The sequence below is a fragment of the Canis lupus genome, chromosome 5, assembly GCF_048164855.1.
Source record: "Canis lupus baileyi chromosome 5, mCanLup2.hap1, whole genome shotgun sequence".
Taxonomy (NCBI): domain Eukaryota; kingdom Metazoa; phylum Chordata; class Mammalia; order Carnivora; family Canidae; genus Canis; species Canis lupus.
The window spans coordinates 31,578,556-31,603,176 of NC_132842.1; the positions used below are offsets into that span (position 1 = coordinate 31,578,556).

At 37.3% G+C, this 24,621-nt stretch overlaps 1 long non-coding RNA gene across 2 annotated transcripts in view; it reads left to right on the plus strand.

Annotated features, from left to right (window-relative positions):
• Window positions 1–3,655: 3,655 nt before the first annotated feature.
• Window positions 3,656–24,621, plus strand: part of LOC140633441 (uncharacterized) — a 54,683-nt gene continuing 33,717 nt past the window's right edge. For both annotated transcript variants that reach the window (XR_012031053.1, XR_012031051.1), the window contains exon 1: window positions 3,656–3,832. This is a non-coding gene — a long non-coding RNA (uncharacterized lncRNA). The remainder of the gene's footprint in view (window positions 3,833–24,621) is intronic.

Consider the following 24,621-nt stretch of genomic DNA (forward strand, 5'->3'; position numbering starts at 1 on the left):
AATTACATATTCGATAAAACAATTTGTTACTTTCACACTTGTCATTTTTAAACTATAATTTTTAAGTTGATATGTATTAAGGAAGGTTTATAACTCCACTATGATTTTCCTAGAAATAAAATATTAAAAGAATTACATGATAAATGGTCACTTCATCTATATCTATCATCTGTTTGATATGTGTTTGCATACATGTACATAAATATATCTTTATAAATACATGAGCATAACAGACCATTTTTATTGATTACTTTCTCAGAAAGGGGTACTAAACACTTCACATGAATTATAACTTTATATAAATTCTGTCATTTAGTCTTTTTAATAATTCTAAGAGATATCTACTACCATTGTCCCATTTTGCAGTCAAGGAAATCAGGTCAAAAGTGATTGAGTTGTCCAGAACCAGACTACTAATAAATAGTAGACCTATCGGGGACACAGATCATATGCAGCTAAGGGTTGGGTTTTTTACAGTTGACTTTTCAACAATGCAGGGATTGGGGGTGACCACTTCCCTTGCATAGTCAAAAAACCACATATACCTTTTGACTCTGTGGAAACTTAACTTCTAATAACCTATTGTTGATTGGAAGCCTTAGCGATAACAAAGGAAATTAACACAAATTTTGCCAGTTATATGAATTATAAACTATATTCTTGTAATAAGGGGACCTAGAGAAAAAGAAAATGTTATTAAGAAATTCCTAAGAGAAAATACATTTACAGTATTGTACTGTGTTTATTGAAAAAAATCTGCATATGAAGTGGACCCTTGCAGTTCAAATCCATGTTGTTCAAGGGTCAATTGTGTTCTTAAAATTTATTTAGTCAAATGATTTAATGTGGATGCATTTCACTTTTTCTTTCAAGGCATATTTAATAGCCATATACAATTTGCATGTCTTTATGTTTATGTATATATGTATATATTTACACTGACAAAAAGCACTGTGTACAAATCCACTGCCCATCTGTTTTTCAGCAGGATGAAAAACCCAGCATTGCCATGTGGGCGGTCCAGGTTTACACTCTGATAGACTGTGACTGCATTCTCTGGTGAAACATGGTTCTCTTGGTCAATATTAACCTTCAAAGCCTATAGGCTCAAGACTCTGGGTCTGGGAAGTCAAAATCTTCCCAGGCGTCTGCTCCAGAGTTCCCATTTCTTAACATGGTGTCGACAGCACGATACACTGGTTTTGATCTTGAGAGTCAAATAGAATTCTGTGGGACTGAAACCCAAACTTAGAGGAGTTGTCTCTTAGCTCTGAGCCTTCTGGATGTGCTCTATCATTCCATAGCTGTTCTGGGATGATGAGGCACTAGGTAACACCAGCCAATGCCATGGATGTGAGCCCCTGCCTCTTTTCTCTTATGAACAAGTAGTGATTAACAAGACATTCTGAAAGTCTATGAATGGTGATTCTAGAAGTGTGGGAAATAAAGGAAAATTCCTATAAATATTGTAAAATAAAGTTTCCCACTTCATCATGAATCGACTTGTGATGGACTTGCCATAGAGCAGATGGCTGGTCCTTCATGGAATGGTGTAAGAGATGGGTGCTCAGAATTGGTCTCATCTTTAAAACTTATCAACCTCAGTGAGTGAAACGGAATATATTTATGGCCATTATTTTAGAAATTTATATGAGTAACACAATTCCTTCTCTATTTTCTATGCTTTCCTCTCCCTTTCATTTAATGGTTAGAGCACATCTCTGAAAGCCAGCTACCCTTGTTCAAAATCTTCCAGAGTACGTTAAAGATTAGTAAAAGAATCAGAGCTGGATTCTTGATCTGGTCATGGTTTTTATGAGTCCAGTCTCCTCCAGGAGCCATGAAGCTACAATAAGTTTGAGGAGCAGAAACCCAGGAAGGAAGGTTTGAGGACAATCAAGGTGGACGACACCCCTCCCCTCTCTTATTTAGGGCTTTTGATCACCAGAGACCTTATTTTATATCGCAATTAAAAAGATCTGAAGAGTACCTCATCAGACAAGCATGCCAAAATGAAAGCAGTGTGGAGCCAATTGGGTGCTGTTAATTTTTAATTATACTCTCTCTCTCTGCTCTGACTGTATTTATTGCCAAGCAGCTGTAAGGGTAGAACCCACCAGAGGGTAAATCACTGGTTCTGTGTGAACAGGAATATTGTCATAGTACATGGTTTAGAAATAGATTACGAGTGAGACACACAATTCAGAACAGCTTGCTTTTTCCTCCTGAAATGTCATGGTAATTCAATCCCATCTCAATAAAGCCAAGGTGCACAGTAACATGCGGAAGTCCCAGCTCTCGAATTCCCCTCCCCCTACTTCAAGAAAGGTCCCGTTGAAAGCAAAAGAAAATATCAGTGCCTGACTTGAGAAGAAAACAGCACTAGCTAGAAAAACAATCTGTGAATGCCTGTATATTCAGTTCAAGAACCATCCTTTCCTTTATCATTTGGGGACTTAAAAAATAAAAGGGAAATTTGTGCTTTTATAAGAGCTGAGATAGGTTTCTAATCCTTCACGTACTCATGATTTCGCTGCTTTTTACCCAAACTTCTCAATCCTGGGATGGCTGACAAAACACACCAGGCTGGTTGCATCCTTCTGAGATGATGCCTTCCGAGGTGAACACACCCAGGGTCCATCAAAGATGCTATCACACACACATTTGAAGGTACTGACTCATATGAGTGAGAACTGAGGTATAAGATTTTTTTCAGATCTATTGGTTATGGATAAAGTTATACATAAAAATAAAAGCAATACAATTATAGCTGTTGTCCCTCCAAATACTCTGAAAATAATCCAGGATAAAGGTTTTGGAATTATGCCAGGTCTCAAATACAAATGAAAACAATTAATATGAGTTCCCAATAACATGGAAATAAATCAAGAAGGCAAATTCCTTGGGAGATTTGTTGATGGGTTGATAAAGTGTTGATACTGAAATGCAACAGCATTATAAGATGCTTATTATATTTCTAAAGTGTTATATCATAACTATTCATCAAGGGTAAATCGATTTTTTTTCAGTTTCTCAAAGACACATAAAATCTTGATTGTCACTTTTAATATTAATATAAAAATTAATCCAGCACACCTCACCTTTTGGATAAGCCTAAATAGAAGTGCCTACATGAAAAGTATGATTTTGTTCCCCATGTTCACATTGTTTTGTTTTGTTTTTCTTTTTCATTCTGGGGTGGCTTTGCTGTCACAAAGGAATGTTTTATTTTAACTTATATTTAGACTTGTTTTTAAGAAAAATATGTGAGTACCAAGCATTAGAATTGGTGAACAAACGTAACTTCTCCCCCATTAGGTGTTCAGTTATTCATTTTTAACTCTGTTTGAGGTGTACCTAAATCTCCAGATTCTATATTTATCAGGAAAGCACTTGAGTATTTCCTTTGTAGCCGTTAGATCCAGGGACAATTTGGTACATATGTTTCTAATTGACTCACACTTAGCTCATCCAAGTCTAGTTTTATGGAGGAAATGTGATGTCCAAGAAGCTGCTGGGAGGCACTTTTCTTGGAAAAAGGAAGTCATGTTCTTTTATTTTATAGTTTACAAACTGACTTCTAAAGATTGGCATTTATTTCTAATGTATGAAATCACAAAGTTCAAGTACATTCTAAATTTGGCAGGACACTCTTCCATTTCTGATTAGGATGATGTCACAGTATGAAGCTGTAGGGCAAAGAAACTACAATACCACTGGACCGAAGAGACAGACACTGCATTTCCAGGATTCCTTTCTCTTGAAACTCCCTTCAACTGAGGCCAAATCACTTGTGCACAGACACGGTCAACCCACAATGTCATATTTTCCGGTAAGTCTAAAACAAAATTATATAGCCTCTGAAGCAAAGTTGTTTAATACTTTGAAAATAAATTTTAATTTTTCCTAAAGATTGTATAACTCCATGGAATCCTTCCAACCTTATGTAGTATGTTTAGATTTTGATAGTTCCATTTTAGAAAATAAGTCATCCATTCCTATCAGTCTTACTGGAGAGCAACTGAGTTGTAGTGTAAACTTCAAAGCCTTTATAGCCACAGACTTGGTTCTTTCCACTTTCTTAGCTTTGTGATCACTTACAAAATAATTTATTTTATCTCCGTGTTTCGATTTCTTCATATATAAAGTGGGGGTGCTAATGATCACCTGCAATTTTGGCAAAAAAAAAAAAAGGTAAATGAAACCTTTGTGCACTGTTGGCGGGAATACAAACTGGTGCAGCCACTCTGGAGAACAGTATGGAGATTCCTCAAAAGTAAAAATAGAACTACCTTATGACCCAGCAATTGAACTAATAGGTATTTATCAAAGGATACAACAATATTGATTCGAAGGGGCACATGCACTCCAATATTTATAACAGCATTATCAACGATAGCCAAACTAGGGAGAGAGCCCAAACGTCCATTGACTGATGAATGAGTAAAGATGTGGTATGTATGCCCAATCGAGTATTATTTAGCCATCAAAAAGAGTGAAGTGTTGCCATTTGCAACGATGTGAATGGAGCTAGAGTGTATTATGCTAAGTAAAATAAGTCAATCAGAGAAAAACAAATACCATATGATCTCACTCTTACATGGAATTTAAGAAACAAAACAGATGAATGTAGAGAAAAGGAAAAAGGAGAGAGGGAAACAAGCCATAAGGGACTCTTAAGGATATAGAACAAACTGAGGGTTGGTGGAGGGAGCTGGGTGGGGGATAGGCTAGATGTGGGATGTGCACTAGGAAGGGCACTTGTGATGAGCCCTGTGTATGTAAGTGAAGAATCACTGAATTCTACTCAAGAAACTAATATTGTACTATATGTTCACTAACTGAAAAAAAAAAAAAAAAAAGGTAAACGAGATCATGCCTGAAAAACAAGTAACAGTGGTTGGCATTTGTAGTGACTTAACAAATACTAATTTCCTTCCTTCTTAACAAGAAATCTCCCTACCATTATTGACAGCCAATCCCTATAATGAGTTCTGCTAGATAACAAAAACCCACTTTTAATCACATTTCAAGGAGTGAAATTCCTATGGCAACTGAGATTTATTATCTTCTTGGAGAATTCAAAGTGTTCGATAGATAGTGAAACTACATTTTAAACCAGAATTTAAACGTATTTAATTAAAATTTTAATCATGCATGATAGACTTTTTGACCTCCCTATAAAGAGAAAAATTGGAGAGCTTCTAGCCAACTCTTGTTTCTGTCACCGTCAGCATTTCTTTAATCACTGCTGTGTCTTCAGAGCATCTTATCAGCTCTGACAACACCACCCAGGTCTGTGTGCTAATCCACCAGAGCATTGTTGAAAAGACACGCTACTGTGTAGGTGCTTATTCCACCACAAATCACTTTGTGGAAAAAAGGCAAGACTAAAAATATAGATATGGGTATGTCCAAAACTTAAAAGAATCTTTAAAGTCCACCTCCAATGTTTAAATTTTTAAGATGTCCTTAATTTACTATTTCATCCGAGCATGTTAATGGTCTATGCAATATTTTATTATGTCGAGTTACAGTGGAATTGGGCAAAAACTCCAAATCCATAAAACCCACGCGAGTTCTCCTATCATACAAGATGTTGTATCTGTTCCCCCACCTGCTCTCTGATGGAGACCATCACCAATGGTCTCTGCACCTTAGGGACTGCTCTCAGCACTACGTCTGTTCCAGTTTTGATCCCTGTTGTTCTATGACTACAACCCTTTGAGATGACCACACTTTGCTCTTTACAATCGAGATGCCTTCAGAAGAGTCCCTCTGATTCCCTTCCCTCTAGCCTCTGACCTAGGTTATATTCCAGGAAGTATCTCTGTGTGCTTGGAGAAAGAAGCATGGCCCAGGAATAAAGAATATGGCTTTGACTGGGCAAATCTAAACTGAAATCCACCCCTTATTAACTGTGTCAACTTGGATGGGTTTAATTTTCTGAGCCTCACTTATCTATAAGATGATGACATTGGCCTACACGATGGCAAGGTGCATAACATTTTATAAATCTTTCAAAGTTGTTTCTCATTTAAGTTTTCCTCTTGGTTCTTATCTCCTACTTCATGATCAGCATTCATTAAAGATATTTTTCATTTGCAGCTAATAATACTTAGCTTTATAAATGAGTGTGAGTGATCCAGCCAAGAGAGCTCTCTGTATACACATCCTGGAAAGACCTTGACACAGACCTTGCAAACTTAACATTCTCTAAAGAGTGTCTTTTCCAGCATGTTTCTACTAGTGCCGGGGGGCAAAGCCATAATTGCCAGATACCCACATAGCAGAGAAGGATATCTAGCAATTTTTGTGTGAGTTTGTTTACTCAGGCAGGAAGTCTGAGAATTATTCAGTACTCAGTGAGCAAATTTACAATATGGTAACAAATAATTATATAAACAAGAATATAAAGAGGGATTCTAGCCTAGGTCGCTCAGTAGTTGAGCATCTGCCTTCATCTCAGGGTGTGATTTCAGGGTCCTGGGATCGAGTCCTACATCAGGCCTCTGGTTCTGTCTCTGCCTCTCTTTTTGTGTCTCTCATGAATAAATAGATAAATTCTTTAAAAAAAAAAAAAAAGTAGGGATTCTGGTATGATTTCCACTTTCTCTTCATTATGGCATTGATTACGGTGCATGATATAAAGTGAGTGTGTCCCCCTGAATTCATATGTTGAAGCCTTAGCCCCGTAGGAGGTAGGGCCTTTAGGGGGTGATGAGATCATGAGGGTGGGACCCTTGTACTCTTGTAAGAATGAACGTGAGAGAGATGATCTATCTCTACCATGTGAGGACACAGCAAGAAAAGTGTCTTCTGCAGACCAGGAAGTGGGTTCTTAACAAATATGGAACCAGCTGGCACTTTGATCTTGGGATTTCCAGCTTCCAGAACTGTGAGGAGTGATTATTGTTTAATCACCTGGTCTGTGATGTTTTGTTATAGCAGCCTGAATGGACAGTACAGGTCAGCAGCAGGTGTTAGAACATAATTACCTTTGTGGTCTCGTTTGTATTTCTATTTGTGTATTTCCCAATTATGTGTGTACATTTCTGTGTGTTCTATATTCTCGTAGACCCTCCTGGCCAGTACTGGGATATCATATTTGTGTGGATCCTTATTATTATGGTTGGATTTTTGCTTTTTGATGGTTTTAGTTCACTTTCAGCCCATTCCCTCAACATGGGAATTTGGAAGAAGAGATACTAAACAAATTTTCTTGAAAAGTCGACTTGTTTATTCATTAGCTTCTCTTCCAGTTGCTTCTCTCAGCACTCGCTTACTACACCCTCTCACCCAGTCTGCCTGGAGCATTGATGAGGGTCAGACAAGAACTGAAGTGGTGTGTGATGGTTTTTATGATGATTGCTTTCTTAGTTCTACATCTATAGAAATCACACAGGGTAAGAGCAAGATTCTCCAACCTCGCACTACTGACACTTTGGGCTGGAAGATTCTTTGTGGTCGGCATGGTCCTATGCACTGTAGGGCATTTAGCAGCATCCCAGACCTCTGCCATCAAATGTCTGTAACAGACCCCTGCCCATTATAAGAACCGAAAACATCTCCAGATACTGTCAAAAATGGTATTGGAGAACAAAAAAAACCCCCACAAAACCCTCCACTGAGATCCACTGATTTGGAGACAGAAATTACATTCAGAAAGGATAAGTTCATACGTAGTTACTTGAATAGCATACATAATAACTCATAATTACTAGTAACTATAATAGCTCACTTACCTTGAGCACCTGCCATGCAAGAGATGCTGTGCCACATTCTGCATACATAGCCTAACTTTATCCCTAAAACAACACTAAATGCCTGTTATGGGAATATATAAACCTAGGCAGGGTATACAGACACAATGAGGACTTCAAATTCTGTTGCCTTAAAAGTTACCTGAGGCATCTACTGCCAGAGCCTCATAAGTTTTCCTCACTTTATTCACGATCAATTGATCTGTTTTTTAAATCTTTTCTATCATTGATTTCTATTAGAATGTGTATTAAAGGATATTTACCTTAAATTCATCCTTTGAAATAAATCCTGCCATTTTATTTTATTTTCCTGTGTTCTCATCAGTGTTGGACAGTGCAATTAATTGATTTTCTATTCTGTGTATGTCAACTTGTGTATTTAAATGTATTCTTGCCATTTAAACTGTCACTTTGGGAAGTACAATGACAATGGAGTTTGCCTCTGGCCCATGGGAATTGTTAGTAGAATGATATTACTTCATTATCCAGCTTTTCTTCTTCACTGATGAAAATTGATTTTCAGTATACAGTGCAGGATTTTCAAAAGATGGAATTGCACGGTGAATACAGTTACCATTTTATATGTCTCACAACTCATTCTACACTCACAATCTTCATGTAGTACAGAAGAAGAGAGATTTTTATTTTCATTAAAAAATCCACATTTATCTAAGAATATTCCTCCAGAATACAGTCATGTTATCAGAAAATCTGCGAGCAACTTGTCCAGCTGAGAGAGTGAGAATTCATAACTCACTGTCAAGTCACCGATGCACTGGGAGAGGCTGAAATTAAAACTGTGTCTGAAGACAGATTGACATTCAAGGCCAAGTTTCTACCAACTCCTACAATTGATGATAGAATTTTACTGGACAGGCTCATCTGGACAACTTGAAAAATTATTTCATATCCTGAACTCAAATGATTAATAAGTATTTTATTCCTCTCAATAAATCACAGACTTATTGAAGATAAATGAACAGCCTTCTCTATGTCCAAAGTGCATCAATAAAGAATTTTGTGTGTTAAAGAAAAAGTAACTCCCAAGTTATAAATGTTAAACATGCTATTGAATTCCTAAGGCAAGACACCTTTCTCTGCCACAGACCCTGGGCCTCACTGCGCCACAACAGCCACATGAAAACGGGGCCTCTTCCCAATGTCCTGCATTTCTCTGGCTTCTCAGTCCTTGCCTAGAAAGACATAAAACTTGGAAGAAACAACAAAAATTGTCAGCCATGGGTTTCCTACAGCATTTCAACCTACGTGCAAAAGCTGGCAGTGTGCCTGGTGGGTTTTGGTCTTACATAATCCAAGGAAGAAAGCCGAGTGCTATGGACATGTTTCTGTTTTGCCTGTGACATACTCCAGACAGAGTTGCATCACTGGACAGCAAATGAAGTAATAGCAAATAAAGGGCTAGAGAGTGTGACAAGCAACAGTAAACAAGAAAGTTGTTAATCAAAAGAGAACTTTGTGAGAGGACACAAAGGTTTCTAAAAGCCCACAGTTGTTGTTCTGAACAAATAAAATTTGAAATGATCATCGGTCAAGAATTCTATACTATGCTGAAAAAGTATAATTTAATAGTTTATAATGCTGTTCATGTTTATTCGCATAACATTTTCCACATATCAGAGAATGTGTGAAGCACCTGTTGACAAATCACTACCTAGGATGGTCATAATATTTCATTACTAGCTCTGCACTACTCAGCTTGATAAAGACCCAAAATATTGGATTTTTTTTTCTGTTTCAGAAAATAAAGTAGACAACATAAAAGGTAAAACTGGGTCTTCAACAAATATATTTAAAGAGTGGTGGGAAGTTAGTTTTATAAAAGTTCTGAACAACTAAGTTCACATATTTATTCGGCAAGAGACAAGTTGATTAGACTTTAGGACTATATACATGTGCTGTTTACTGTGGCTGTCACTGGGTTTAGAATTATAAAGAAGTCAGAGGAGCTCTTCCCTGCTTTCATGAATTATCTATTCCAGACTTCAAAGACAAGCCTAAACACATTCACAAGGAAGCAGGATGGCCGTCACATAACATGGATGCAATGCAACACAATGCAATGAACTCAGTGGGCTGTGAAATTAGTACAAAGTGTCCTGAAGGACAAACTCCAGATACAATATTGTTTCCAGAGGAGACTCTTGGAAAAGCAAACAAGTGAGCTGGAACTTGACCTATGATGAGAAGCTGGGCATCGGAACATTCCAGATAGAAGGAACAGGAAGTACAAATGCCTTAAAGCAGAAAATTGCTTAGAGTTTTGAGAAACTGATAGTAAACCAGTCTGTCCAGATTCAAGTCATTCAGGGTCCTCAAAAATTCTATTCTTGACATATTGGAGGCCACAGAAAAATAGAAAATTTTCTTTTGGAGAGCTCACGTCATCTGTCATGTGAAAGATGAATTGTAAAGAAGCAGACTCTTAGCGAGCACATCATTTAGCAGCTATTTTATGTAGCGCAGGTTAAGAGATGACAGTGGCTAAATCTAGCCTTAGCAGAGGTTCATAGCAGAGTGGATTTATTTGGAATTATAACTGATATAAGTGATGAAGAAAACTTGACACTCAAGGGGCCTACTTCAAAAAAAATTTTTTAATGGTTCTTTTTACTTAAATGAGCTATGTGGAGTCATCCAACATTTGCCTAGTTTTGTCTGTCCACTTCAAGAAACATGTTGAGGGATCCCTGGGTGGCTCAGTGGCTTAGCTCCTCCCTTTGGCCCAGCGTGGAGTCCCAGGATCAAGTCCCGCATCAAGGTCCCTGCATGGAGCCTGCTTCTCTCTCTGCCTGTGTTTCTGCCTCTCTCTCTGTGTGTCTCTCATGAATAAATAAATAAAATCTTAAAAAAACAAAAACAAAAACATGTTGAATATGTTGGTCTAGGTTCAAGCTAGAGCAACAAATACAAGATTACAGACTAGTACTTAAGAATTAGGAACTGAATCTACTTAGTGCTTAAGCATTAACAAGGCTAAGTGTATAGTTCAGTTTTAACAATATCTACAAAACTAAACAAGAAAGATAGATATTGTATTCTTTCCACATCCTGACCACGTAAAGAAAGAAAAGGATAATTATACTGTAGAGGTAGAAAAATTTTTCTTCTATCTTTCTAGGTTCTTTGGCTGATCTAGTAATTAAATTGACATAAGACAGATTAACAGGAGAAAAAACAATTTAATTTGATATATATGGGAGCATCATAAAAATAGACCCATGGGCAAGTCAGGCAGTTGAGGCTTATATGCCATTCTGGGCATATAAGGGCAGGGAGGTAGGGGTCTGTGGCTTCAAAGGGAAGGAAGACAATTCACAGAAAAAGGGAAGAGTAGATGCTTGGTAAACAGATGTTTCTCATGACTTGCAGAGATAGTGGGTCAGAGAGAGGAATTTGAACTCCACCCCCTGCCCCCACTGCCCCCAGATTACCACACCTAGTTCACACTCTTTGTAGACATTTCTGGTGATATCGCTTTTCTGGAACCAGGCTCCCTGTCTAAATTCTTAGAAGCAGTTAAGGAGGAGGTAAAAGCTCTTCCGAGTTTTTGGGCTTTGATGATCTTCAGCTCAAAATAATCCACACACCAGATAGGCACATTTTGGGGATGCCCCTCACCACCCCAAGAGGTGATATTTCTTTTAGTGAAAATTTTGACTTTAGTCTTAAATATGGAATATGATTTTACCAAAGAGAGAGTGAGACAGAAGGGAATATTATAAAAAACAAACAACACTAGAAAAGACATGAAGATAAAACAGATTGGCATATCAGGGAATGCAAGAAAGTGTAGGTTAACCAGGTTACATGGCAAATGAGGAGGGTACCAGGATTTGAAGCTTAAGAGTTGGTTGGGCCCAGGCTATGACAATCCCTATATTCCACTGCGGAAGGGTGGTATTTGAGTGTTTTTTAGAAAGGAAAGTAAAATAATTGAATCTATATTTCAAGAAGATAACACTAGGACAAAATGGGGAATTAGCACAGGCTGTTAGACTGGTTCTTTTCTTTGCATCGAGCTTGAAGAAGCTACATAGCTAAAGGAAAACATGGTCTGGGCAATACACACACACATACACACAGAGTGAAAAACATATTCTGAGGGACAACAAGGCCTGGCATAAACTGTTGTGTGTATGGGTTGCAAGGAACAAGGTGTTAGATCTGTTGTTTGCACATACCATACAAATTGCAAGAGAAAAAAGAATCTGCTCTTACTTGCCCTGAGTCTTTCATTGAGAGGATTATTACTGTCCAGGTATTACCGAAATTGGAAAAAAAGAGTCATCCTAGGGTAAAATGTTGATGAAAACAGGTTGACCAGCTGCCTTTGGACATGCACTCCTGAAGAACGCCTCCTTCCAGAGGCAAACACCTGAAGGAACATAAACTAAAAATATTTGCCTTTCAATTCTGCATCCCCTTAAAAGTTTAAAAATAAAACACTAGCTAGACGGGTACACCATAACAGAGATAAGTTATCAGCAGTGGCTCTGTGTTCTTTGGCACATACTGCTCTGGCCGCATTCTCTCCATTCCAATGGACCTCACCTGGAGGCACACAGATTGGGGCCTGCCTTTGCTTCTCCCTCAAATACTTTACCATCCATGATGGTAAAAGCCCCAGAGAAAATGGGCTCACAGGCCCATGGCTAAAATCTGGAGATTACAACCATGACAAAGGTGACAACAGGTGACTCAACATACACCTAGAAGCCTGAAAGGCTGTAAAAGATGAGGAATTTATGATAAAAAACCCTTACAAAGACAAAAATGGGTAGTTTTAGTCTGAAAAAGAAATAAGAACTTACCAAATTTGAAACAGAACTATTAAGCACAATGTACGGGAGTTGGAATAAAAGAAGCAAGCCCTGGGGAGAAAAGCAAGATCGATAAAGCTGTAGAGTGATGACGAGAAGCACGCCATTGAGGGAGCCTTGGATAAAGTAGCAGAAAGGGAAACATTCCTAGGAATGTCAACATCTGGGAACGGGAGTCTGGTAAAAAAGGAAAAGCTACAGGAAAGAAGGACCGCTAAGCTCTCCTCTCACATGCAGTACATTCCCGTGAGCTGGAGTCCCCTTGCTGCACACTAGGTCTGGGATGTGTGCGTGTTACAGCTGGAGGCCTGAGCCCTTTGCCAACATCTCTGAATCTCTCTCTACAGCCCCCCCCCACCCCGCCCCGCCTCCAGCTCCTGATAGTCACCACTCTACTCTTTCCTCCTGGGACTTCCCCTTTTTTAGATTCCATGTGTGAGGGAGATCACATAGCATTTGTCTTTCTGTGACTGATTTATTCACTTAACACAGTGGCCTCCAGATCCATCCATGCTGTTGCAAATGGCGGCATGTCCTTCTCTCTTAGGGCTGTGTTAACTGGTTGGCTTGTGGTAATCGTTTCACAATATGTGTATAAAACATACACACACATCTCAGATCATCACGTTCTACACCTTAAATATACACAACTTTGTCATTTATCTCTCAGTAAGGCTGGGGGGAGAAAAAGGAAGAAAGGAAATATTTGAAGAAAACAGGATGACAGACTTCTTGTCTTTTCAAATAGTGGGTTACGAATTGACAAGGTGTCAGAATTACCTGCCACAGCAACCACCAGCTTCTGATTTGGTAGGTCTGGTGTTGGGCACAAGAATTTGCCTTTCTAGCAAAGTTGAATCCTTCTGGAGACCATATTTTGAAAACCACTGTTTCAAAAAGGTAAAAGTTACCTAATTTAAATAGCCGATAGAATGCTAAAGAGAACTGAGATGGGATGAGCACTGGGTGTTATGCTATATGTTGGCAAATTGAACTCCAATAAAAAATAAATTAAAACAAACAAATAAATAAATATAAAGAGAACTGAAAAAAAATCTGCCTGAGAACACATTAAAAGAAAATTGAAGAAAATATTCTCTGAAAATCATTTAAATGCTTCAGAGATTAAAAAAAAAAAAAAATGACCACCGACAAAGGTAAAAAAAAAAAAAAAAAAAAAAGAAAAGAAAATCAGACAGACAAAACTGGATCCAAGAAAATAAGTAATATTTTAAAACATGGAAGGAAAAGGAAAAGCTTTGAATCTGTAATTTTATAGCAACCCAAATTGTTTTGTAAAATAAGGGCACAATACTTATTATCTCAGCCACACAAGGTCTTTAAAACATTGCGTCAGAAGGACCATCTTAAAAAACTCTTAGATTCATGAAATTGCAGCCAGCTAACATTTCAGCTTGAGAGTAGAGTAAAATCTCAACCGTCATGCTTCTTGACACATATAAGATAGTTATTTTTGTAAAATGTCCCTCAATTTGGTCTTGACAGGGCATTGTAAATATTATGTATTCTGAAAGCTTCTGACTCATCTGTTTTATGATTAGAAACAAGTCAGAACTGCTCATTATCTCAGCTTCTGTGGTAGAAATGAAGAATTAGAATGGCCACTATGGTTTTTTTTAAAGATTTTATTTATTTATTCATGACAGACACACAGAGGGAGGCAGACACACAGGCCGAGGGAGAAGCAGGCTCCAGGCAGGGAGCCCAATGTGCGACTCGATTCCAGGACCCTGGGATCACGCCCTGAGCTGAAGGCAGACACTCAACCACTGAGCCCCCCAGGTGCCCCAGGAAGGCCACTAATTGTATGGGATATGGTCATCCACATACAAAAGCCAGAGACTCAAAAATTAGAATAAAAAAGAGAGTTTGTCAATGTCACCTAACAATAAAACTCCAAATATATGGTATTACCTACACCAGCAATAAAAATGTAGAAAATATCATACTGAATAAGATAGTTCCATTAGTACTAAGAAAATAGAGCATTTCAAAGCACTGACTGAAGAAAGAAGACAAAGATCTCTCTGGAGAAAAAAAAATTGTATTTTTTGAAGGAACTTCAAGACGGAGAGACATCCTGTGATTAGTTGGTATTATTATTAGTTACTAAGTATTGTTCATTGATGATTGCACATATTATATCATCAGTTCTATGGTGTCCTATCAAAATTCCAGGTGGATTTTTCCCCATATTCAACATCCACCCATTTATTACTTAACATCCTAGACAATGCAAATGTTGTTAATGCTAAGATTTGACAAAGCTTCATGGTGGATATACAGCTGGGTGTATTTTGGTTTGTTTTTTATTATTTATTATTTTTTTATTTTTTATTTATTTATTTTTTAAAAAGATTTATTTATTTATTTATGATAGACATAGAGAGAGAGAGAGGCAGAGACACAGGAGGAGGGAGAAGCAGGCTCCATGCCGGGAGCTTGATGCGGGACTCAATCCCGGGACTCCAGGATTGCACCCTGGGCCAAAGGCAGGCGCTAAACCGCTGAGCCACCCAGGGATCCCCTGGTTTGTTTTTTAAATTATGATTTTATTAGAGCAGTTCTAGGTTCACAGCAAAACTGAAGGTAATGTACAGAGATTTCCTGTGCCCCCTTGCCCCACACTTGCACAGCCTCCCCCACTGTCAACACCCCCAGCAGAGTGGCATTTTTGTTACAACTGATGAACCTACAGTGACAAGTCAACATCACCCGGAGTCCACAGTTTACATGAAGGTTCATTCTTGGGTGACACATCGTAGGGAGTTGGACTAATGTACAATGACACGGACTTATGATATCATACAGAATATTTCCACTGAGCTAAAAACCCTCTGTGTCTGCCCACTCGTCACTCTCTTCCCCCCAACCCCTCCCTGCCAACCACTGATTTTTTTGCTCCACAGTTTTACCTGTCCAGCCTGTTATGGACTTGGAATCATGCAGTTCGTACCCCTTCCAGATCAGCATCTATCACTTAATAATAGGCCTTTAAGGTTCCTCCAAGTCTTTTCAGTGCTTGATAGCTCATTTCTTTTTAGAGTTGAATAATATTCCATTGTTTGTTAATTTACCCACCCATCTACTGAAGGACATTTCTGCTGCTTTAAGTTTTGGCAATTATGAAGAAACCTGCTATAAACTTCTACGTGTGGGTTTTGTGTGGATATAGGTTTTCAGCTCTTTTGTGTAGATTATAGGGTAAGAGCACTATAGTCAGAACCCGCCAAGCTGTCTCCCAAAGTGGCCACAGCACTTTGCATTCCCACCAGCGATGAATAAGAGGTCCTGTTGCTCCACATTCTTACCATCCTCCGCATTCCTGCTCCACCTTGCCAGCACTGGGTGTTGTCAGTGTTCTGGATTTTGTTCATTCTTATAATTGATTTTTGAATGTGGAACCAGAATTGCATATATGAATAAATCCCATGTGGTCATAGTATATAATTCTTTTTACACATTGTTGGATTGAATTTGATAACCTTTTGTTGAGGGTTTTCAGTTCATGGGAGATATTCATCTAGAGTTTTCTTTAATATCTTTGTCTGATTGTGTTAATGAGTTTGGTTTATTATCTCTGTGTCTATCCTCTGATAGAGACTGTAGATAATTGGTATATTTTTCCCCTAAATTTTTGGTAGAATTCACCAGTAAGCCCATCTGGGCTCAGAGCTTTCTGTTTTGGGTGATTTATTAATTACTGATTCAACTTCTTTAACTGATATTTAATCTATTATATACTTGTATTACTATCAATTTAATAGATAAGATTACCTATTTCTACTTTGAGTTTTGGGAGAATGTGTCTTTCAAGGAATTGGTCCATTTCATCTGGGTCATCCAATCTGTGGTCAAAGAGTTGTTCATAATATTTCTTTATCATCCTTTTATTGTCCATGGGACCCACAGTGATGTCTCCTTTTCCATTTATGACAACAGTGATTTGTGTCCTCTCTTTTTTTCTTAGTTAACCTGGTTAGATCCTTATCAGTTTTATTGTATTTTCAAAGAACCTGGTTTTGGTTTTATTCATTATCTCTCAATTTCATTGATTTCTGCTCTAATGCATATTATTTCTTTCTTTTGCTCACTGTGGATTTAATTAGCTCTTCTTTTTCCGGTTTCTTAAACATAAACTTAGGTTACTGATTTTATATCTCTCTTCATTTCTAATATGTGCATTCAATGTGCTAATTTTTCCTTCAGTCATTCATTGCTTTCCACACATTTTTAATACATTGTGTTTTAATTCCTATTTAGTTCAAAATACTTTTTATTTCTCCTGTCATTTTTTTCTTTGACCCATGTGTTACTGAGAAGTGTGTTGTTTAATCTGCATGTATTTTGGATTTTTTTCCAGATACCTTTCTATTACTGATTTCTGGTTTAATTGTGTTGTGGTCTAAGAGCAGACATTGCATGAGTTCTATTTGTTTGAAGTTGTGAAGGTACATTTCTGACCCCGAATGTGGCCTGTCTTGCTGAACATCCCATATGAGCTTGAGAAGAGTATGGATTTTGCTGTTGTTTGGTGAAGTATTCCTTCGGTATTAATTTTATCTTGTTAATTGATGATGTTGTTGAACTCCCAAGTGGATTTTTTTTTTTTGAGGAAAAAGTACTATACATAAGTTTATTTTTCTTTATACCCATCTCTAGGTGTTATTTCTATTCCTGCTTTACTATGTTGGTCTCTAATCACCACCATGACCATTTCTTCTTAATATATTAGCAATGACTAAAACACAACCACTAGTGCCTTTTTGAGTGAGGCATAATGTGAAAAAGTATTTGTCAATGTAGGCTTGTAAATTAGGTTCTAATATGAGGGCAACCCACTTCCAGTGGAGTCATTAAGGAAATATTAGGAGGAAGGAAACAGAGTGAATATTTGATAGTGATAGCCCAGTGTAATATCAGCTGTTATTTAGATTGTAATTAAATGTCAGCTGTACATCATTTTGCCAACTACTCCTGATCTGAGGGCACTCCAGCTGGTTCTCCAGGTGGAAATGTGGTTTACCTCTCACTTTGCCACGTTTCCTGTGATAAGTCTGACAGTGTCATTTTCTACTAGTTGATAATTAACAATGAAGGGAGAACCTGCAGGTAGATTATGATGAGAACTCTGTTGAGGTTATAGGATTCCCTATAAGTAACTTCCTTTTTCAAAATAAAATTTATTTATTTATTTATTTATTTATTTATTTAATTATTTATTTATTTATAGATTTTATTTATTTATTCATGAGAGACACACAGAGAGAGGCCAAGACATAGGCAGAGGGAGAAGCAGGTTCCCTGTAGGGAGTCCGATGCAGGACTCGATCCCAGGACCCTGGGATCAGGCCCTGAGCAAAAGGCAGATACTTAACCACTGATTCACCCAGACACCCCCTAAGTAAAAACTGTAACTAAATATTTTAAACTATTTAAAATTCATATTTAACAGTATTTATAATTAATAAAATTATACAACATTTGTGACAAATCATTTTTATAATTTATTCTGATATTAATGGAGAAGGGATATTTGGGAAAATAGACTATGCATTGAACTATTTTCTTTAAATTTATTGAATGCTTACAGGCAATGTAGTTTAGAGAATTTTGAACTATTTAAGATTTTATTTACTTATTTGAGAGAGAGCAAGTGAATGAGAGAACACAAGCAGGGGAAGTGGCAGAGGGAGAGGAGAAGCAGGTATCCTGCTGAACAGGGAGCCTGACTCAGGGCTTGATTCCAGGATCTCGAGATCGTGATCTGAGTTGAAGGCAGATGCTTAACCGACTGAGTGACCCAGGCACCACTGTAGTTATTTTTTAAGAGTGGTATGAGAATTTATCCTAAATAATAGGTTTTTTTGAGCCGGGTAGTGACATGTCTGTTACTTATTGAAGTCATCTCTGTCAAGACTGAGTTCCTCGAGAGTTGAAATTTGAAGGCAGCAACCTGCTTACCTTTGCCCACTTATCTTTAAACCTGGTAGGCGCTTAATAAAACTTTGTTGAAATAAAATGACATCTTGTCATTAGCCACTGCCTCATTTTGGGGGAGCTTGCTGTGGAAAAAAGTACAGCAGTTGATTTAAATCAACTCTAAGAATTTGCAAACTGATTCACCTCTGCTAAGTAAGAACTATTCTATCAAACTAAAAGCATCGGTTGCATACCTTCTGTGTATTTAGTATCATTAGATTGGCACACCTACTGAATAATTGTGAGCAGATGGAATTAGCTGATATAAAAGAGCATGTGTTTTTTCCTCTCCACCCACACATACACAAAGTAGAAAAATAGAATTCTCCATCATTTTTTTTTTCTAACAAGGACATGTTCAGATGTATTAGTCAAACTTGGAGCCCCTCCAACACTAAAGCTTACATCTAAATTTAGAACTAATGAGCTCTCTGTATGTACCAGACTGGAAAGCACATATTCTCTCCATTAGCATCAAGGCACTTTTATTCGACATAAATCTATTGCCAAAGAGAATATTAATGTTCCTTAGTGTTATTGGCTCACAGAACTCATCCTTTTCTTAACGTGCTTGGGAAAAACACAAATATATCCATCATGGAAGAACAGCAAGTGTGTAGAGAAAACAGAAGGTAGGGAATCATAGAGATCTCCATCAAATAGGCCGTAAAGGTCTTCTAGTCCAACACTCTTCAGCTGCTGGAATTCCTTTCAAAATAACTTCCCTGGATGATTATCCAGCCTCTAAATACTTCCCCTGCCAAGGTTCTCTGATCCCCTTTTCCCTTTTGCTAGCTCTGATCGATAGCGTCCCTGGCATAAAATCAAAATCCTTTTTGCTACTGCCTCCCAATTAGTTCCAGATTTGCTCCTTTGGACACACAGATTGATAACTCTTTCATATGACTTTTTTAAAATGCTTGGTGACGACTACCACATATTCTCCTTCTCCAGTTTCTTATCCCTCTGTTTCCCAGTTCTCTCTTCTCCAGGCTAAAAACTTCAGTTTATTTATCCTTCCTTGCATGTTCCCATTTCAAGTTGCTTCACCCTCCTGGCCACACTCTTGTTACGTTCCAAATAACACAGCTTTCCTAACAAGGGCATCCATGACTTTTAAAGGAAGTTAATTGTGGCAGAAATGTGATAAGTGGCTGCTGGGGAATGTACTCAGTCCCCAACAAATGGTTCTGACTAAAATAAATGACTATTAAAATAGTACATTTGGCTTGGAGAGGAGAGAGTAAACCCAGCACTATCTTGCTTACAGAATCAAAGGAAGTAATGGTCACTTTGATGGGATGAGGCTTGGGAGATGAAAATCTTGAGGACAGCTTCAAGTCAACCTTGGGAGGTTAATACAGATAATACCATCACTTTTCGTTCTAATATAAAGAGTTTGGTAAATTTAAGTATAGGAGGAAATGCACAGTACACTGAGTATGTTTGCTTAGAGGTGGTTAATAAAATTTCTGGGTAGATAAGCTTATAGAGCAATTACAATATCTATATGCTGGTTGTATGCTCCCTTAGGTGATTCCTAAATTTGGTGGAGAGTTCTTTCATCGACATGTTCTCCAAAATCAATTTGTTCTTCTGAAATGAAAATCCTTATTTTATACTCTGGGATCTCTGATTTAGAGGAGGCGAAAAAACCTCTGGAAAATTGATTTGCACAAAACCATAGAGTGATATAGATTTTTAAAACTTGCAAAGCTAATTCTCATGTTTCTGAGATGAAGACATTAGGTTGGCTGACATTCTGTGCTTTCATCCAGTTTTCTTCAGGTAACCAGATACCTCAAGAATTCAGAATACAGAACTCTGGGAACCCAAATAATTTCTTTTTCTTTCTTTTTCTTGCTTAAGATTTTATTTATTTATTCATGAGAAACACAGACAGAGAAGCAGAAACACAGGCAGAGGGAGAAGCAGATTCCCTGCGAGAAGCCTGATGTGGGACTCGATCCCAGAACCCTAGGATCATGATCTGAGCCAAAGGCAGATGCTCAGCCACTGAGCCACTCAGGTGCCCCAGCCAGACAATTTCTATTGGAACTCTCTCCTAGTTTTAACCATTGGCACCATGTTAATCTTATGTAAGTGTGTATGGTTGATTAAAAGTTGCTCTTATAACATAATCTGGTTTGCTTGAAGTTTCTATTTCCTGCCCCCAGGCCATCTAACTAATTTTTATTTGTGTTCTATTAGAGACAAAGTTTTGGACTTTCTCTTATAGCTTACAATCATATTAGCACTAGTATATTTTGGCCTACAGAATTTCACACCTTTCTCTCCTTTAAAAACTTTGCTGATTTCTCCTTATCCAAAGTAATGTTTGTTTTGAAACCTCAAATGATAATGCATGAAAAATTTTGCCTTAATTTGCATGTAGAAGTTTGAAAACCATGGGCCCACAGGTCAGGATAGCAGCCACCCTGTGCAGTACGAGATACAACTGTCCTTTATTATCTGACATTTTCATCTTAACTATCTTTAAATTCCCACGCCCAGCTACATTCTTCCTTTTCAAAATATCATATTTCTCAATTGGTTCACTGCTCTCTAGTCTCTAGATGTATTAGGTATTTTTCCATTTTCATAAATTCTTATCTGTTTGAGAGGCCTTTCTCTGGATATATGAAAAACCCACAACAAATGCTGTACTCAATGGTGAAAGATTAGAAACTTTTCCTCCAAGGTCAGGAACAAGACAAGGAAACAAGTTTTTCTCTCTTCTTTTCAACATAGTTCGGGGGTTCTGGCCAGAACAAGAAAAGGAAATTAAAGATATCCAAATTAGAAGCAAGAAGTAAAATTGTCTCTGTTCACAGATTGTGATCGCATCTGTAGAAAACCCTGAAGACTCCACCAACATCTTTAGGAACTGATAAGTGAATTCAAAAGTACAGGATATAAACTCAACACACAATTCAGTTGCATTTCCATGCACTGACAATGAACAATCTAATAGAGAAATTATGAGACAATTCTAGTTATTATAGCATCAAAAAGAATAAGATACTTAGGAGTTAGCCAAGGAGCTAGAAGACTACAATGCAAACTATAAGGAGACCACTGAGGAAGGAATGCAAACTACAATGCAAACTATAAGGAGACCACATTAAGGAAGACAGAAATAAAGAGAAACATACCCATCATGGACTAGAAGACTCTATATCGTCAAGATGCCAATACTACCTAAGACAATCTGTGGATTCAATGCAATCCCCATCAGAATCTCATGACATTTCTTTGCAGAAATAGAAAAACCCATTCCAAAATTCATAGGGAATCACAAAGGATCCCAAGTAGCCAAAACAATCTTAAAAACAAAACAAACAAACAAACAAACAGGAGTGCCTGAGTGGTTCAGTTGGTTGATTTCAGCTCAGATCATGATCTTGGGGTTGTGAGATTGAGTCCCAAGTTGGGCTCTGTGCTTGGTGTAGAGCATGCTTAGAATTCTTTGCTTAGGCTCTTCCCCCTGTTCTTGCTCACTTTCTCTCTGTCTCTCTAAAATAGATAAATAAATATTAAAACATAAGAAAAGAAGAAAAAAGTTGGAGGACTCATACTTTCTGACTTCAAAAATTACTCCAGTAATTTGATTTTTTATTACTACAGGAATCAAAACAGTGTAATCCTGGTATAAAGGCAGATACACAGGCCAATCTAACAGAACAGGGATCCCAGAAATAAACCCTCACATCTATGGTCAGATGATTTTTTTTTTTTTTTTTTTTTGGTCAGATGATTTTTAACAAGGATGCAAATATCACTTAAGGGGAAAAGTGTAATCTTTGTATTAAGTGGTTCTGGGAAAACTAAATATCCACATATGAAATAATGAAGTTGGATCCTTATCCTACACCAACTACAAAAATTAACTTAAAAGGCATCAGAGACCTAAACCTAAGAGCTAAAACTGTAAAACCCATAGAAGAAAACATGGGGCAAAAGTTTCATGACCCTGGATTTCGTTGCTTCTAGCTTTCATCAGTTGTGAATAAAGCTGCTATAAGCATTTGTTGTGCAGGTTTGTATGGGCATATGTTTTCAGCTCAATTAAGAAAATATCAAGAAATGTTATTACAAGATCATACATATGGTAAGACTCTATTTAGCTTTGTAAGACAATGCCAAACATAGGGCAAAAACTTCATGACTTTAGATCTGGCTGGACTTTCTTGGATATGACCCCACAAGAGAAAAAGAGACAAATTGAACTCCATGAAAAATTTTCTAATTTATTCATCAAGAGACAAAATCAACAGAATAACAAGATAACCCACAGAATGGGGGGATAAAAAACACTTGCAATTCATGTATCTGATAGGAGATTAATATTCTCTCTATTTACCTCATATTTTGCATATCTATATCCCTATAGATGGACACTAGGTTACTTCCACGTTTTGGCTATAAATAAAAGGTTGTCTCAACCTTTTATTTAATCTTGCCTCAACCTTTTATTTAATCTGCTCTAAGGTCACCAAAAATTTAAAAATAGCTACAGAATTAAACTCTCTATAAGCAGTCTGACAAAATGGTGGAGTAGATAAAGTGTTTGTTTGCCCACTTCACTTCCTAATACTCTTTATCTCTGAGTAGAGACCCTGAAATCTCAGCAGTGAGTGAGCACTGCATACTTGCTGAGTCTAGAGGCCCATCCTAATTATTTCTTGTTAGCAGTTCTTTTCTTTATTATCTTGCTTTGCCATTACCACAGAGTAGGGGTTCACAAAATACTTTTCCTGTGTCTAATTTCTGTAATGTATGATCATTTTATTCATGATCATAAAATATTAATACAAAAACTGAGCACATTTTTATTGAGTAATTACACTATATGCTTATCTTATTCAATCCTGACAATAACTAGATGAGATGGATTACGGTGTTCCATCATTTTATGGATGAGGACCCTGATGCTGAAAAGAACATGTAATTTACCCAAGGTTACCTCTGATCCAGTCTGGCTGGCTCCAAAGTTCTTGGTCATAAGCTCTGAAATAAGATTAAGGAGAAGGGAGGGTCTTCTAAGAACAGCTTTCCACCCAAAAAGGCTCGTTTTAATTCTGAGAGCTCTAAAATTTTGGCAAACCTGTGAAAGCAAGTATTGTGGATGGTCATCCACTCTATTTCTGTGAACTAATCACCTGAGGTAGTCTCAAAAGAAGGAGAGGTGGTTGTAAAGTGGGATTAAATGAGAAGAAAGAAACAAGTTTATCATCTTGCAGCTCTGAAAATAATGATAATCCCTAGGAGTAGATTGCATTATGTCTGATGCCAAGAGTGATGTTTTTAAATAGGAGTATGTTGTTTAACACTGGCAGTGGTTATAATCACCCTCTTGATAATATCCTCTTACAAAAATAAATAATTTAAAAAGTAATAATGACTTTTACTCTTTTCTTGAATTTTTTGAAACCATTGCTTTACTGTTTTATAATTAGTGAAAGATCTTATGAAATTATGCATAACTCAATACTTTAAAAATCATTGTTTCCCTAGACTTTGAAATGCTGTTCGGTACTGTCATTTAAAAAAAATTGGCTTTGTGTTTAAATATGAAAATTTGCAAGCAATTAGTTCTTTTAGTGGACTAATTGCTGTAGCCATTTAAAACTAAAATTAAACAGTGCAGCTATTTCAATTTGAACAGGAAGACGTATTCTCTAACATAAATAAATTCATAGGACGTTTCCTAGGGAGAGTCTAGCTGTTTTCCCCTGGGTATACATTACCTTGGTCAACTTAAACAAAGGGCTGTTGGGCTGATGATTAATAATCTGAGATTTCTCTAAAAAAGCTTCAGTGCAATTGATCCGGAAGACACAGTGCTGTCGATTGGGTCATTGATTTTTAAACTTCACATTCCCTTCCACACTACCAAGTTATTAATCAGTTGCAATGGCTTCACTGGAGATATGCTAATTAATAAACCCCTCTGATTAACTCCTTGATATATCCTTGACCCAATTATCATTACTGCAAAATTTTTAAAGTCC